General features: G+C 39.2%; 1 protein-coding gene and 1 pseudogene across 21 annotated transcripts in view; both read right to left on the reverse strand.

Moving 5' to 3' along the window:
- The window catches only part of SUGCT (succinyl-CoA:glutarate-CoA transferase), an 808,589-nt gene that overhangs the window by 533,020 nt on the left and 261,013 nt on the right, over nucleotides 1–14,556 (reverse strand). The gene's annotated exons all lie outside the window — the stretch shown is intronic.
- LOC309845809 (E3 ubiquitin-protein ligase RNF13-like) overlaps nucleotides 4,632–14,556 on the reverse strand; it is a 49,425-nt pseudogene continuing 39,500 nt past the window's right edge. The window contains exon 4 of the transcript in view: nucleotides 4,632–5,246. The product of the transcript in view is annotated as an E3 ubiquitin-protein ligase RNF13-like (transcript). The remainder of the gene's footprint in view (nucleotides 5,247–14,556) is intronic.

The following is a 14,556-nucleotide window of genomic DNA, read 5'->3' on the forward strand; positions in this document are numbered from 1 at the left end:
GAGAGAAACTGAATCCAGAAAATTCCGAAAATTCTAACTGGTATCTCTCAATCAGAAGTGAAGGAGAATCTTGGGGATGAAATACAACCCAAAGAAAAGGCCAGTAGGATTGTGGGGGGACGGGGCAGGGTTGGGGGAAAAGCCAGTAATGCCTCTCCAACACAACGCATCTTGTCCCTCCAGAGGTAAACCATAAAATACAACTCAAAGGACGCGCCATTTGTTTAGGAGGCAGGCTACACACTCTTCATTACCTCAATAAAGAAACAGAAACTGGTATTTACATAAAGGAAAGAGAAAGAAATAAGAAATCATGCAAAAACAATAGTGAAGTCATGAGGCAAAACTACTGTGAAGTTCTTTCCCCTCCATCCTTTAAACACGCTTCACCCAAGGGGCGCCTGGTGGCTCAGTCTGTTAAGTGTCTGACTCTTGATTTCGGCTCAGGCATGATCCCAGGGTCCTGGGATCGTCACATCCGGCTCCTTGCTGAGCGAAAAGCCTGCTTGAGGATTCTCTCTCTTCCTGTCCCTCTGCCACTCCTCTTGGCTTGTGTACTCACACTTTCTCTCTCTCTCTCAAAAAAAAAAAATGAATAAATAAAAACTTAAAGAAACAAAACAAACAGGGGCCCCTGGGTGGCTCAGTCATTAAGCATTTGCCTTCAGCTCAGGTCATGATCCCAGGGTCCTGGGATCCAGCCCCACCATCAGGATTCCCGCTCAGCAAGGAGCCTGCTTCATCCTCTCCCACTTGTGTTCCCTCTCTCGCTGTCTCCCTCTGTCAAATAAATAAATAAATAATCTTTAAAAAAAAAAAAACACACACTTGAGGCATCTAGGTGGCTCAGTGGGTTAAGCCTCTGCCTTCGGCTCAGGTCATGGTCTCAGGGTCCTGGGATTGAGCCCCGCATCGGGCTCTCTGCTCAGCAGGAGGCCTGCTTCCCTTCCTCTCTCTTTCTGCCTGCCTCTCTGCCTACTTGTGATCTCCGTCTCTCTCTCTCTGTCAAATAAATAATAATAAATAATAAATCTTTTTAAAATTTTAAAAAATAACAAAAAATACACTTTATTCAAAACCACATGTTGAAGTCACATTAAAATAAATAAATAAATAAATAAAGGAAGGAAAGAAGGAAGACTAAAGACCCCCCAAATCCTCTCCTCCACTAACAATAAAATCATTGGCAAAAATGGTCGATAACAACCTTTTCAAGACTCTGAAAAAAAAATTTTTTTAGGACTCTGAATATTAACCGAAGGCTTACAGCAATCCAGAGAGCATTTATTTCAGAAAAACACCTAAATCACAGTAAGAACAGTTAGCTTTCTGGCATTTTAACTTGACCTATTCCCATCCCGCAGCTCCCAGGTACACAGGAGCCTTGAAAATCAATAGTCTGAAATCACAGTGAAAACCAGGAGTCTCCCAGCCACTAGAGGCTACAGAATGGGGTTAGAACTTCCAAAGTCTCATTACCAGATAATTGTCAGTATTTGACCTACCTGGAAGACCCCATTTTGAACACTTTTTTATTAACTTTTTTAAAATTTTAATTTCAATATAGTTAACATACAGTGCTGTATTAGTTTCAGGTGGACAAGACAGTGATTCAAGAACTGCATACATCATGCAGTGCTCATCATGACAAGCACACCGTTTAAGGAAATCTTCTTTTCACCTGGCTCTGACTTGGAGTTCCCTGTGTGAACAGCCTTGTCTCCGGAGGCATTTGTTAGATGTTTAAGCATCACTGCAGTGGTTAACAATTGGGACAAACAAAAGATTAAGCAAAAAGCCTATCAAGGGAAATCTGGGAAATGAAAGAAATGTCCATAAGGAGCTTTGAAAAACATCAAAATATTCCTGGAAATCTAAAAGGTCCATTGACAGGTATGGGACTGTTCACTTTACCAGGGCTGTGCACATGCTCAGAAAAGAGCTGAGAAGACCCTTGTTCTCAGCTGTGACTGACCTTGAAGCTCTGCGCAAGCAGGAAGTGGAGCAGAAGGCAGAGTTGTCAACTGCCTGGCTGAGTGTGAAAGATCTACGTCCCAGCACACGTGGGGAGACCCTCGGCAGAAACTGGGGATCTTATTGGTTCCAGGCATTTATGCAAATCTCTGTCCAATCATTAACTGATCACCCCGCTAACAGAGGTCACATACAATGAAGAATACAGACTTTACAGATTTAGCTCAGAAAAATCATTAGGCTAACAGCAACAGTAAACCCTGAAGAGAGAGAAGAATCTGATTTCCAGACTTGCCACATAATATTTTTTTCAAGTCCTCAGACTATTCTTTATTTACATTTTAACATGAAAACTTTCCTATATGGAGAAGAGTTTGAAGAAAGTATATGATTCCCAGATACCCACTACCTAGAATCTACAATTAACATTACACTGCATTTTTATCACATACCCATCCATCTCTCTATTGACCCATCAATACATCTCTTTTTCTCTTCATTCTTTTACAGTACAGTACACTTCAAAGTAGGTTGCAGATCATCAGTATCTGTCCCCCCATTTTAGCAGATGTATAATTACTTAGAGTTAACACTTTTTTTAATTTTTCTTTTCCTTAGGTAAAATTTCTATACAAAGAAATGCACAAAATTTAAGTATACAGAAACTTGTGAAACCTAAATCCCTCTCAAGATACAGAACATGTTCCATGCTCCTGGATTGGAAGAATAAATATTGTGAAAATGTCTATGCTACCTAAAGCAATCTACACATTTAATGCAATTCCTATCAAAGTACCATCCATCTTTTTCAAAGAAATGGAACAAATAATGCTAAAATTTATATGGAACCAGAAAAGACCTCGAATAGCCAAAGGGATATTGAAAAAGAAAGCCAACGTTGGTGGCATCACAATTCCGGACTTCAAGCTCTATTACAAAGCTGTCATCATCAAGACAGCATGGTACTGGCACAAAAACAGACACATAGATCAATGGAACAGAATAGAGAGCCCAGAAATAGACCCTCAAATCTATGGTCAACTCATCTTCGACAAAGCAGGAAAGAATGTCCAATGGAAAAAAGACAGCCTCTTCAATAAATGGTGCTGGGAAAATTGGACAGCCACATGTAGAAAAATGAAATTGGACCATTTCCTTACACCACACACAAAAATAGACTCAAAATGGCTGAAGGACCTCAATGTGCGAAAGGAATCCATCAAAATCCTTGAGGAGAACACGGGCAGCAACCTCTTCGACCTCTGCCGCAGCAACATCTTCCTAGGAACAACGCAAAAGGCAAGGGAAGCAAGGGAAAAAATGAACTATTGGGATTTCATCAAGATCAAAAGCTTTTGCACAGCAAAGGAAACAGTTAACAAAATCAAAAGACAACTGACAGAATGGGAGAAGATATTTGCAAACGACATATCAGATAAAGGACTAGTGTCCAGAATCTATAAAGAACTTAGCAAACTCAACACCCAAAGAACAAATAATCCAATCAAGAAATGGGCAGAGGACATGAACAGACATTTCTGCAAAGAAGACATCCAGATGGCCAACAGACACATGAAAAAGTGCTCCATATCACTCGGCATCAGGGAAATACAAATCAAAACCACAATGAGATATCACCTCACACCAGTCAGAATGGCTAAAATCAACAAGTCAGGAAATGACAGATGCTGGCGAGGATGTGGAGAAAGGAGAACCCTCCTACACTGTTGGTGGGAATGCAAGCTGGTGCAGCCACTCTGGAAAACAGCATGGAGGTTCCTCAGAATGTTGAAAATAGAACTGCCCTATGACCCAGCAATTGCACTATTCGGTATTTACCCTAAAGATACAAATGTAGTGATCCAAAGGGGCACGTGCACCCGAATGTTTATAGCAGCAATGTCCACAATAGCCAAACTATGGAAAGAACCTAGATGTCCATCCACAGATGAATGGATCAAGAAGATGTGGTATATATACACAATGGAATACTATGCAGCCATCAAAAGAAATGAAATCTTGCCATTTGCGACAACATGGATGGAACTAGAGCGTATCGTGCTTAGCGAAATAAGTCAAGCAGAGAAAGACAACTATCATATGATCTCCCTGATATGAGGAAGTGGTGATGCAACATGGAGGCTTAAGTGGGTAGGAGAAGAATAAATGAAACAAGATGGGATTGGGAGGGAGACAAACCATAAGTGACTCTTAATCTCACAAAACAAACTGAGGGTTGCTGGGGGGAGGGGGTTTGGGAGAAGGGGGTGGGATTATGGACATTGGGGAGGGTGTGTGCTTTGGTGAGTGCTGTGAAGTGTGTAAACCTGGTGATTCACAGACCTGTACCCCTGGGGATAAAAATATATGTTTATAAAAAATAAAAAGTTAAAAAAAAAAAAAAAAGATACAGAACAAGACTCACCCCCCAAAAGGTCCCTCATACTCTTCTCAGTAAATCTCTCACCCTTTCCTAGCCCCACAGAAGCAATCACTGCTCTGATTTTTCTACCCAGATTATCTTTACCTTTTCCAGACTCAACCATATAAATTGACTCAAACAATATGTACTCCCTTGTGTAAGGCTCCTCTTACTCAATACAAGGATTTTTAGAACCATCCATACTATTTTTTAAAATATATTTAACATTAATTTACTACTTAATGAAAACAACTATCAAGATGAGACAGATAGATGTTCACTACGTTAAACAAGGGGATTAGGTAGTATTCCAAACGAAGACTAAATTCTAGGACTAAGATGATGTGGCACCTTTTTTCTTCTGTGAATTTGCTTTCAAAGAATTAGCTGATACTTTCCCAATAAAGAGAGATGGAATTTCCATTTTATTTAGCACATCAATGTCATTGGATCCAATGCTAATGAGGTCATTAGAGTCAACATTGTGAACTATGGCTGCTTTGTATCCTGTTCTCTATGAATTTAAAACCTTTACATCAAAATTACAATCAAGTCTTCTAATCAACACAATGAAAGCACCAGATGAATTGTCTTTCAGTGGTGGAGCCATTATAGGTTCACAGGCATTTTCTAGTTTTGAGTTAATCAAAAAACCTTTTAAACCTTCAGCTGGGAGTCTATAACAAAATCTTGCTGAGAGGTCATCAAATGTCTGAGATGCATTTTCAAAATTATATGCTAAAATGTCTGTTTCTACAGGTTGTAGGTGTAAGAATGCAAAGAGATGGATAGTCAAGATAGTATAGACTTGTATGGCTATATGCGCATCACTGTGAAGAACAGCATCTCGCTATAAAATCACCAGACTAGCTGATGGGGTAAGGATGAAATGCTATCTCCTCTGCACAGTGTCTGGGCTGAGATCCACATGGATGAGACCAAGACCCACCAATGCCTTAAATACAGTTCCAGTCACATTGTTAGAGATGCAAGCAGCTAGAAGGTTGAAAGCAAGAACCCAGTCACCAACCTGGGAGCCATGCTGACATAAGCACTCTGGGCCTGACATGAATCATCCCCAAGACTCAGCAAAAGTCAAACCTGCCACATAATACTATATTAAATGTGTAACTTTTAACAACAACAAAAATGTGAAATATGCAAAGAAACAAAATTTATGGCCATTAACATGGAAAAAAGCAGTCTACAGAAACTGTTCCTGAAGAAGGCCAACCATTGGACTTACTGGACAGACTTGATTAGTTTCCTATGACTGCCATAACAAGTTATCATGAATTTGGTGGGTTTAACCAGCGTAAATTTATTCTCATATGGTTTTGGGGATCAGAAACCTGAAATGGAGGTGCAGGCATCACCACATTCCATCCAGAGTCTCTAGGGAAGATTTTTTTCCTTTTCTCTTCCACCTTCTGATGATTGCCAGCACTCCTTGGCTTGAGGCTCTATCACTCCAATACCTGCCTCCATCTTCACATTACTTTCTCCTATTTTGTGTATCTCAAAATTCCCTCTCCCTATCTCTTATAAGGATGCATGCAATTACATTTACAGCCAACTCAGATAATCCAAGATAATCTTCCACCTCTCAAAATATGTAACTTAATCACATATTTTTCCATAAATTACTCTTCTGCCATGAAAGCCAGGCTTCAAGGTTTAGGACATGAATATATCATCAAAGACAACATTCAGCCCACCACAAAAATTTTAAACCAGCTATTTAAGATATCTTCAAGGAATGAAAGGAAACCATGTCTTCTGAACTAAAGTATGAAAGCAATGTCTTACCAAATAATACCAATAAAGAAACTGAAATTATAAAAAGAACAAAATAGAAATTTCAATGTTGAAATGGAATACTATGCAGCCATGAAAAATAAAATCTTCCCATTTGCAAAGATGTAGATGGAAGTAGAGAGTATTATGCTAAATGAAATAAGTCAATCAGAGAAAGACAACTTTCATATGATCTCTCTGATATGAGGAATTTAAGAGGCAGGGTAGGGAGTCGTCTGGGGTAGGGAAGGAAAAAATGAAACAAGATGGGATCCGGGGGGCACCTGGGTGGCTCAGTGGGTTAAGCCTCTGCCTTCGGCTCAGGTCATGATCCCAGGGTCCTGGGATCGAGCCCCACTTCGGGCTCTCTGCTCTGCAGGGAGCCTGCTTCCTCCTCTCTCTCTGCCTGCCTCTCTGCCTACTTGTGATCTCTGTCAGATAAATAAAGAAAAAATCTTAAAAAAAAAAAAAAAAAGATGGGATCCGGGAGGGAGACAAACCATAAGAGACTCCTAATCTCAGGAAACAAACTGAGGGATGTAGGGGGATGTGGGGGAGGCTGAGTTATGGACATTGAGGAGAGTATGTGCTATAGTGAGTGCTCTAAATTGTGTGAAACTGATGATTCACAGAACTGTACCCCTGAAGCAAATAATACATTACATGTTAATTTTAAAAATAATAAAATAAAATAAAAAAAGAAATTTTGAAGTTGAAAAGTACAATGATATAAATTAAAAATGCACTTAGTAGTGCTCAATAGCAAATATGAACTGACAGCAGAAAGCAAAGTTGAAGATAGGTCAATTCAGATTACCCAGTCTGAGTAGCAGAAAGAGAAAAAAAATTTTTTTAAATTAAAAACACTCAGAGATCTGTGGAACATAATCAAGTGTACCAATAGGACACAATGGGAATCCAAAAGGAAAAAAGAGGGGGAAAAGAGAGAGAAAGAGGAGATGAAGAAGAGAAAAAGAGAGAGAGAGAGAGAGAGAGAGAGAGAGAAAGAAAAAAAACCAAAACAAATTTAAGGAATTAGTAGCCAAAACATCATATCTTTGATGAAAATATTTAAAAAAAAAACTATACATCCAAGAAGCTCTATGAACCCCAAGTTGGATAAATCAAGAGTTCCACATGTAGACATATCATAATCAAACAATCAAAAGATAAAGATAAAGAAAGAATCTTGAAAGAAGCGAAAGAAGAGACTGATCACATAGAAGTGAGTCTAAACAGAATTAACAGTTGACTTTTCATAAGAAACCATGGGGGCCAGAAGATAGTGGGATAACTTATTTATAGTGCTAAAAGAAAGTAAAATGTCAACGAAGAATTCTGTATTGGGCAAAACTACACTTCAAATATTAAGGACAAATTAAGATTTTTTTTAAGATTTTATTTATTTATTTGACAGACAGAGATCACAAGTAGGCAGAGAGGTGGGCAGAGAGAGAGAGGAGGGAGCAGGCTCCCTGCAGAGCAGACAGCCCGATGTTGGGCTTGATCCCAGAAACCCGGGACCATGACCCGAGCCAAAGTCAGAGGCTTTAACCCACTGAGCCACCCAGGCACCCTGGACAAATTAATAATTTTAAAATGGTCCTCTCAATTGATGCATAAAAAGCATTTGTCAAGATTCAGCATCCGTTCCTGATTAGTACAATCCCAAATATAGGGATAGAGGGAACATTCCTCAACTTCATAAAATCTATCTATGAAAAACCCACAGTGAATATCATCCTCAATGGGGAAAAGCTGACAGCCTTCCCTTTGAGATCAGGAACAAAGATGTCCATTCCCACCACTGTTGTTCATCATAGTGCTAGAAGTCCTAGCAACAGCAACCAGACAACAAAAAGAAATAAAAGGTATTCAAATTGGCAAAGAAGCAGTCAAACTCTCTCTCTTCACAGATGACATGATACTTTCTATGGAAAACCCAAAAGACTCCACCCCCAAACTACTAGAATTCATACAGTAATTCAGTAATGTGGCAGGATACAAAATCAATGTATAGAAATCAGTTCCTTACTTATACACTAATAATGAAAACATAGAAAGGGAAATTAGAGAACTGATTCCATTTACTAGCACCAAGAACCATAAGATAGCTGGGAATAACCTAACCAAAGAGGTAAAGGATCTGTACTCGAAGAACTACAGAACACTCATGAAAGAAATTGAAGAAGACACAAAAAGATGGAAGAGAATTCCATGCTCATGGATTGGAAGAATAATCATTGTTAAAATGTCTATACTGCTTAGAGCTGTCTATACTTTCAATGCCATTCCAATCAAAATTCCACCAGCATTTTTCAAAGAACTGCAGCAAACAATCCTAAAGTTTGTATGGAACCAGAAGAGACCCTAAATTGCTAAGGAAATGTTGAAAAAGAAAAACAAAACTGGGGGCACCACATTGCCGGACTTCAAGCTTTACAACAAAGCTGTGATCACCAAGACAGCATGGTACTGCCACAAAAACAGATACGTAGACCAGTGGAACAGAGTAGAGAGCCCAGATACGGACCCTCAACTCAGTGGTCAAATATCTTTGACAAAGTAGGAGACAATATACAGTGGAAAAAAGACATTCTCTTCAATAAATGGTGCTGGGAAAATTGGACAGCTATGTGTAGAAAATGAAACTCGACCATTCTCTTATACCATACACAAAGATAAACTTGAAATGGATAAAAGACCTCAACATGAGGCAGGAATCTATCAGAATCCTAGAGGAGAACATAGGCAATAACCTCTTCGACATTAGCCACAACAACTTTTTTTTTTTTTTTTTTTTTTAATTTATTTTTTATTTTCAGCATAACAGTATTCATTATTTTTCACCACACCCAGTGCTCCATGCAATTCGTGCCCTTTATAATACCCACCACCTAGTACCACAAACTCCCACCCCCCACCCCTTCAAAATCCTCAGATTGTTTTTCAGAGTCCATAGTCTCTCATGGTTCACCTCCCCTTCCAATTTCCCCCAACTCCCTTCTCCTCTCTAACTCCCCATGTCCTCCATGCTATTTGTTATGCTCCACAAATAAGTGAAACCATATGATAATTGACTCTCTCTGCTTGACTTATTTCACTCAGCATAATAATCTCTTCCAGTCCCGTCCATGCTGCTACAAAAGTTGGGTATTTTATAAACATATATTTTTATCCCCAGGGGTACAGGTCTGTGAATCACCAGGTTTACACACTTCACAGCACTCACCAAAGCACATACCCTCCCCAATGTCCATAATCCCACCCCCTTCTCCCAAACCCCCTCCCCCCAGCAGCCCTCAGTTTGTTTTGTGAGATTAAGAGTCACTTATGGTTTGTCTCCCTCCCAATCCCATCTTGTTTCATTGATTCTTCTCCTACCCACTTAAGCCTCCATGTTGCATCACCACTTCCTCATATCAGGGAGATCATATGATAGTTGTCTTTCTCTGCTTGACTTATTTCGCTAAGCATGATACGCTCTAGTTCCATCCATGTTGTCGCAAATGGCAAGATTTCATTTCTTTTGATGGCTGCATAGTATTCCATTGTGTATATATACCACATCTTCTTGATCCATTCATCTGTGGATGGACATCTAGGTTCTTTCCATAGTTTGGCTATTGTGGACATTGCTGCTATAAACATTCGGGTGCATGTGCCCCTTTGGATCACTACATTTGTATCTTTAGGGTAAATACCCAATAGTGCAATTGCTGGGTCATAGGGCAGTTCTATTTTCAACATTCTGAGGAACCTCCATGCTGTTTTCCAGAGTGGCTGCACCAGCTTGCATTCCCACCAACAGTGTAGGAGGGTTCCCCTTTCTCCACATCCTCGCCAGCATCTGTCATTTCCTGACTTGTTGATTTTAGCCATTCTGACTGGTGTGAGGTGATATCTCATTGTGGTTTTGATTTGTATTTCCCTGATGCCGAGTGATATGGAGCACTTTTTCATGTGTCTGTTGGCCATCTGGATGTCTTCTTTGCAGAAATGTCTGTTCATGTCCTCTGCCCATTTCTTGATTGGATTATTTGTTCTTTGGGTGTTGAGTTTGCTAAGTTCTTTATAGATTCTGGACACTAGTCCTTTATCTGATATGTCGTTTGCAAATATCTTCTCCCATTCTGTCAGTTGTCTTTTGATTTTGTTAACTGTTTCCTTTGCTGTGCAAAAGCTTTTGATCTTGATGAAATCCCAATAGTTCATTTTTTCCCTTGCTTCCCTTGCCTTTTGCGTTGTTCCTAGGAAGATGTTGCTGCGGCAGAGGTCGAAGAGGTTGCTCCCTGTGTTCTCCTCAAGGATTTTGATGGATTCCTTTCGCACATTGAGGTCCTTCATCCATTTTGAGTCTATTTTTGTGTGTGGTGTAAGGAAATGGTCCAATTTCATTTTTCTGCATGTGGCTGTCCAATTTTCCCAGCACCATTTATTGAAGAGGCTGTCTTTTTTCCATTGGACATTCTTTCCTGCTTTGTCGAAGATGAGTTGACCATAGATTTGAGGGTCTATTTCTGGGCTCTCTATTCTGTTCCATTGATCTATGGGTCTGTTTTTGTGCCAGTACCATGCTGTCTTGATGATGACAGCTTTGTAATAGAGCTTGAAGTCCGGAATTGTGATGCCACCAACGTTGGCTTTCTTTTTCAATATCCCTTTGGCTATTCGAGGTCTTTTCTGGTTCCATATAAATTTTAGCATTATTTGTTCCATTTCTTTGAAAAAGATGGATGGTACTTTGATAGGAATTGCATTAAATGTGTAGATTGCTTTAGGTAGCATAGACATTTTCACAATATTTATTCTTCCAATCCAGGAGCATGGAACATTTTTCCATTTCTTTGTGTCTTCCTCAATTTCTTTCATGAGTACTTTATAGTTTTCTGAGTATAGATTCTGTGTCTCTTTGGTTAGGTTTATTCCTAGGTATCTTATGGTTTTGGATGCAATTGTAAATGGGATTGACTCCTTAATATCTCTTTCTTCTGTCTTGCTGTTGGTGTAGAGAAATGCAACTGATTTCTGTGCATTGATTTTATATCCTGACACTTTACTGAATTCCTGTATAAGTTCTAGCAGTTTTGGAGTGGAGTCTTTTGGGTTTTCCACATATAGTATCATATCATCTGCGAAGAGTGATAATTTGACTTCTTCTTTGCCAATTTGGATGCCTTTAATTTCCTTTTGTTGTCTGATTGCTGAGGCTAGGACCTCTAGTACTATGTTGAATAGCAGTGGTGATAATGGACATCCCTGCCGTGTTCCTGACCTTAGTGGAAAAGCTTTCAGTTTTTCTCCATTGAGAATGATATTTGCGGTGGGTTTTTCATAGATGGCTTTGATGATATTGAGGTATGTGCCCTCTATCCCTACACTTTGAAGAGTTTTGATCAGGAAGGGATGCTGTACTTTGTCAAATGCTTTTTCAGCATCTATTGAAAGTATCATATGGTTCTTGTTCTTTCTTTTATTGATGTGTTGTATCACATTGACTGATTTGCGGATGTTGAACCAACCTTGCAGCCCTGGAATAAATCCCACTTGGTCGTGGTGAATAATCTTTTTAATGTACTGTTGAATCCTATTGGCTAGTATTTTGTTGAGTATTTTCGCATCTGTGTTCATCAAGGATATCGGTCTATAGCTCTCTTTTTTGGTGGGATCCTTGTCTGGTTTTGGGATCAAGGTGATGCTGGCCTCATAAAATGAGTTTGGAAGTTTTCCTTCCATTTCTATTTTTTGGAACAGTTTCAGGAGAATAGGAATTAGTTCTTCTTTAAATGTTTGGTAGAATTCCCCCGGGAAGCCATCTGGCCCTGGGCTTTTGTTTGTTTGGAGATTTTTAATGACTGTTTCAATCTCCTTACTGGTTATGGGTCTGTTCAGGCTTTCTATTTCTTCCTGGTTCAGTTGTGGTAGTTTATATGTTTCTAGGAATGCATCCATTTCTTCCAGATTGTCAAATTTATTGCCGTAGAGTTGCTCATAGTATGTTCTTATAATAGTTTGTATTTCTTTGGTGTTAGTTGTGATCTCTCCTCTTTCATTCATGATTTTATTTATTTGGGTCCTTTCTCTTTTCTTTTTGATAAGTCGGGCCAGGGGTTTATCAATTTTATTAATTCTTTCAAAGAACCAGCTCCTACTTTCGTTGATTTTTTCTATTGTTTTTTTGGTTTCTATTTCATTGATTTCTGCTCTGATCTTTATGATTTCTCTTCTCCTGCTGGGCTTAGGGTTTCTTTCTTGTTCTTTCTCCAGCTCCTTTAGGTGTAGGGTTAGGTTGTGTACCTGAGACCTTTCTTGTTTCTTGAGAAAGGCTTGTACCGCTATATATTTTCCTCTCAGGACTGCCTTTATTGTGTCCCACAGATTTTGAACCGTTGTATTTTCATTATCATTTGTTTCCATGATTTTTTTCAATTCTTCTTTAATTTCCCGGTTGACCCATTCATTCTTTAGAAGGATACTGTTTAGTCTCCATGTATTTGGGTTCTTTCCAAACTTCCTTTTGTGGTTGAGTTCTAGCTTTAGAGCATTGTGGTCTGAAAATATGCAGGGAATGATTCCAATCTTTTGATACCGGTTGAGTCCTGATATAGGACCGAGGATGTGATCTATTCTGGAGAATGTTCCATGTGCACTAGAGAAGAATGTGTATTCTGTTGCTTTGGGATGAAATGTTCTGAATATATCTGTGATGTCCATCTGGTCCAGTGTGTCGTTTAAGGCCTTTATTTCCTTGCTGATCTTTTGCTTGGATGACCTGTCCATTTCAGTGAGGGGAGTGTTAAAGTCCCCTACTATTATTGTATTGTTGTTGATGTGTTTCTTTGATTTTGTTATTAATTGGTTTATATAGTTGGCTGCTCCCACGTTGGGGGCATAGATATTTAAAATTGTTAAATCTTCTTGTTGGACAGACCCTTTGAGTATGATATAGTGTCCTTCCTCATCTCTTATTATAGTCTTTGGCTTAAAATCTAATTGATCTGATATAAGGATTGCCACTCCTGCTTTCTTCTGATGTCCATTAGCATGGTAAATTCTTTTCCACCCCCTCACTTTAAATCTGGAGGTGTCTTCGGGCTTAAAATGAGTTTCTTGGAGGCAACATATAGATGGGTTTTGTTTTTTTATCCATTCTGATACCCTGTGTCTTTTGACAGGGGCATTTAGCCCATTCACATTTAGGGTAACTATTGAGAGATATGAATTTAGTGCCATTGTATTGCCTGTAAGGTGACTGTTATTGTATATGGTCTCTGTTCCTTTCTGATCTACCACTTGTAGGCTCTCTCTTTGCTTAGAGGACCCCTTTCAATATTTCCTGTAGAGCTGGTTTGGTATTTGCAAATTCTTTCAGTTGTTGTTTGTCCTGGAAGCTTTTAATCTCTCCTTCTATTTTCAATGATAGCCTAGCTGGATATAGTATTCTGGGCTGCATGTTTTTCTCGTTTAGTGCTCTAAAAATATCATGCCAGCTCTTTCTGGCCTGCCAGGTCTCTGTGGATAAGTCAGCTGCCAATCTAATATTTTTACCATTGTATGTTACAGACTTCTTTTCCCGGGCTGCTTTCAGGATTTTCTCTTTGTCACTGAGACTTGTAAATTTTACTATTAGGTGACGGGGTCTGGGCCTATTCTTATTGATTTTGAGGGGCGTTCTCTGAACCTCCTGAATTTTGATGCTCGTTCCCTTTGCCATATTGGGGAAATTCTCCCCAATAATTCTCTCCAGTATACCTTCTGCTCCCCTCTCTCTTTCTTCTTCTTCTGGAATCCCAATTATTCTAATGTTGTTTCGTCTTATGGTGTCACTTAATTCTCGAATTCTCCCCTCGTGGTCCAGTAGCTGTTTGTCCCTCTTTTGCTCAGCTTCTTTATTCTCTGTCATTTGGTCTTCTATATCACTAATTCTTTCTTCTGCCTCATTTATCCTAGCAGTTAGAGCCTCCATTTTTGATTGCACCTCATTAATAGCTTTTTTGATTTCAACTTGGTTAGATTTTAGTTCTTTTATTTCTCCAGAAAGGGCTTTTATATCTCTCGAGAGGGTTTCTCTAATATCTTCCATGCCTTTTTCGAGCCCGGCTAGAACCTTGAGAATTGTCATTCTGAACTCTAGATCTGACATATTACCGATGTCTGTATTGATTAGGTCCCTAGCCTTTGGTACTGCCTCTTGTTCTTTTTTTTGCGTTGAATTTTTACGTCTTGTCATTTTGGCCAGATAAGAGTAAATGAAGGGGCAAGTAAAATACTAAAAGGGTGGCAACAACCCCAGGAAAATATGCTTTAACTAAATTAGAAGAGATCCAAAATCGTGAGTGGGGAGAAAGGGGATAAAAAGAGGT

The sequence above is a fragment of the Mustela nivalis genome, assembly GCF_964662115.1.
Source record: "Mustela nivalis genome assembly, chromosome: 12".
NCBI classification, from domain to species: Eukaryota; Metazoa; Chordata; class Mammalia; order Carnivora; family Mustelidae; genus Mustela; species Mustela nivalis.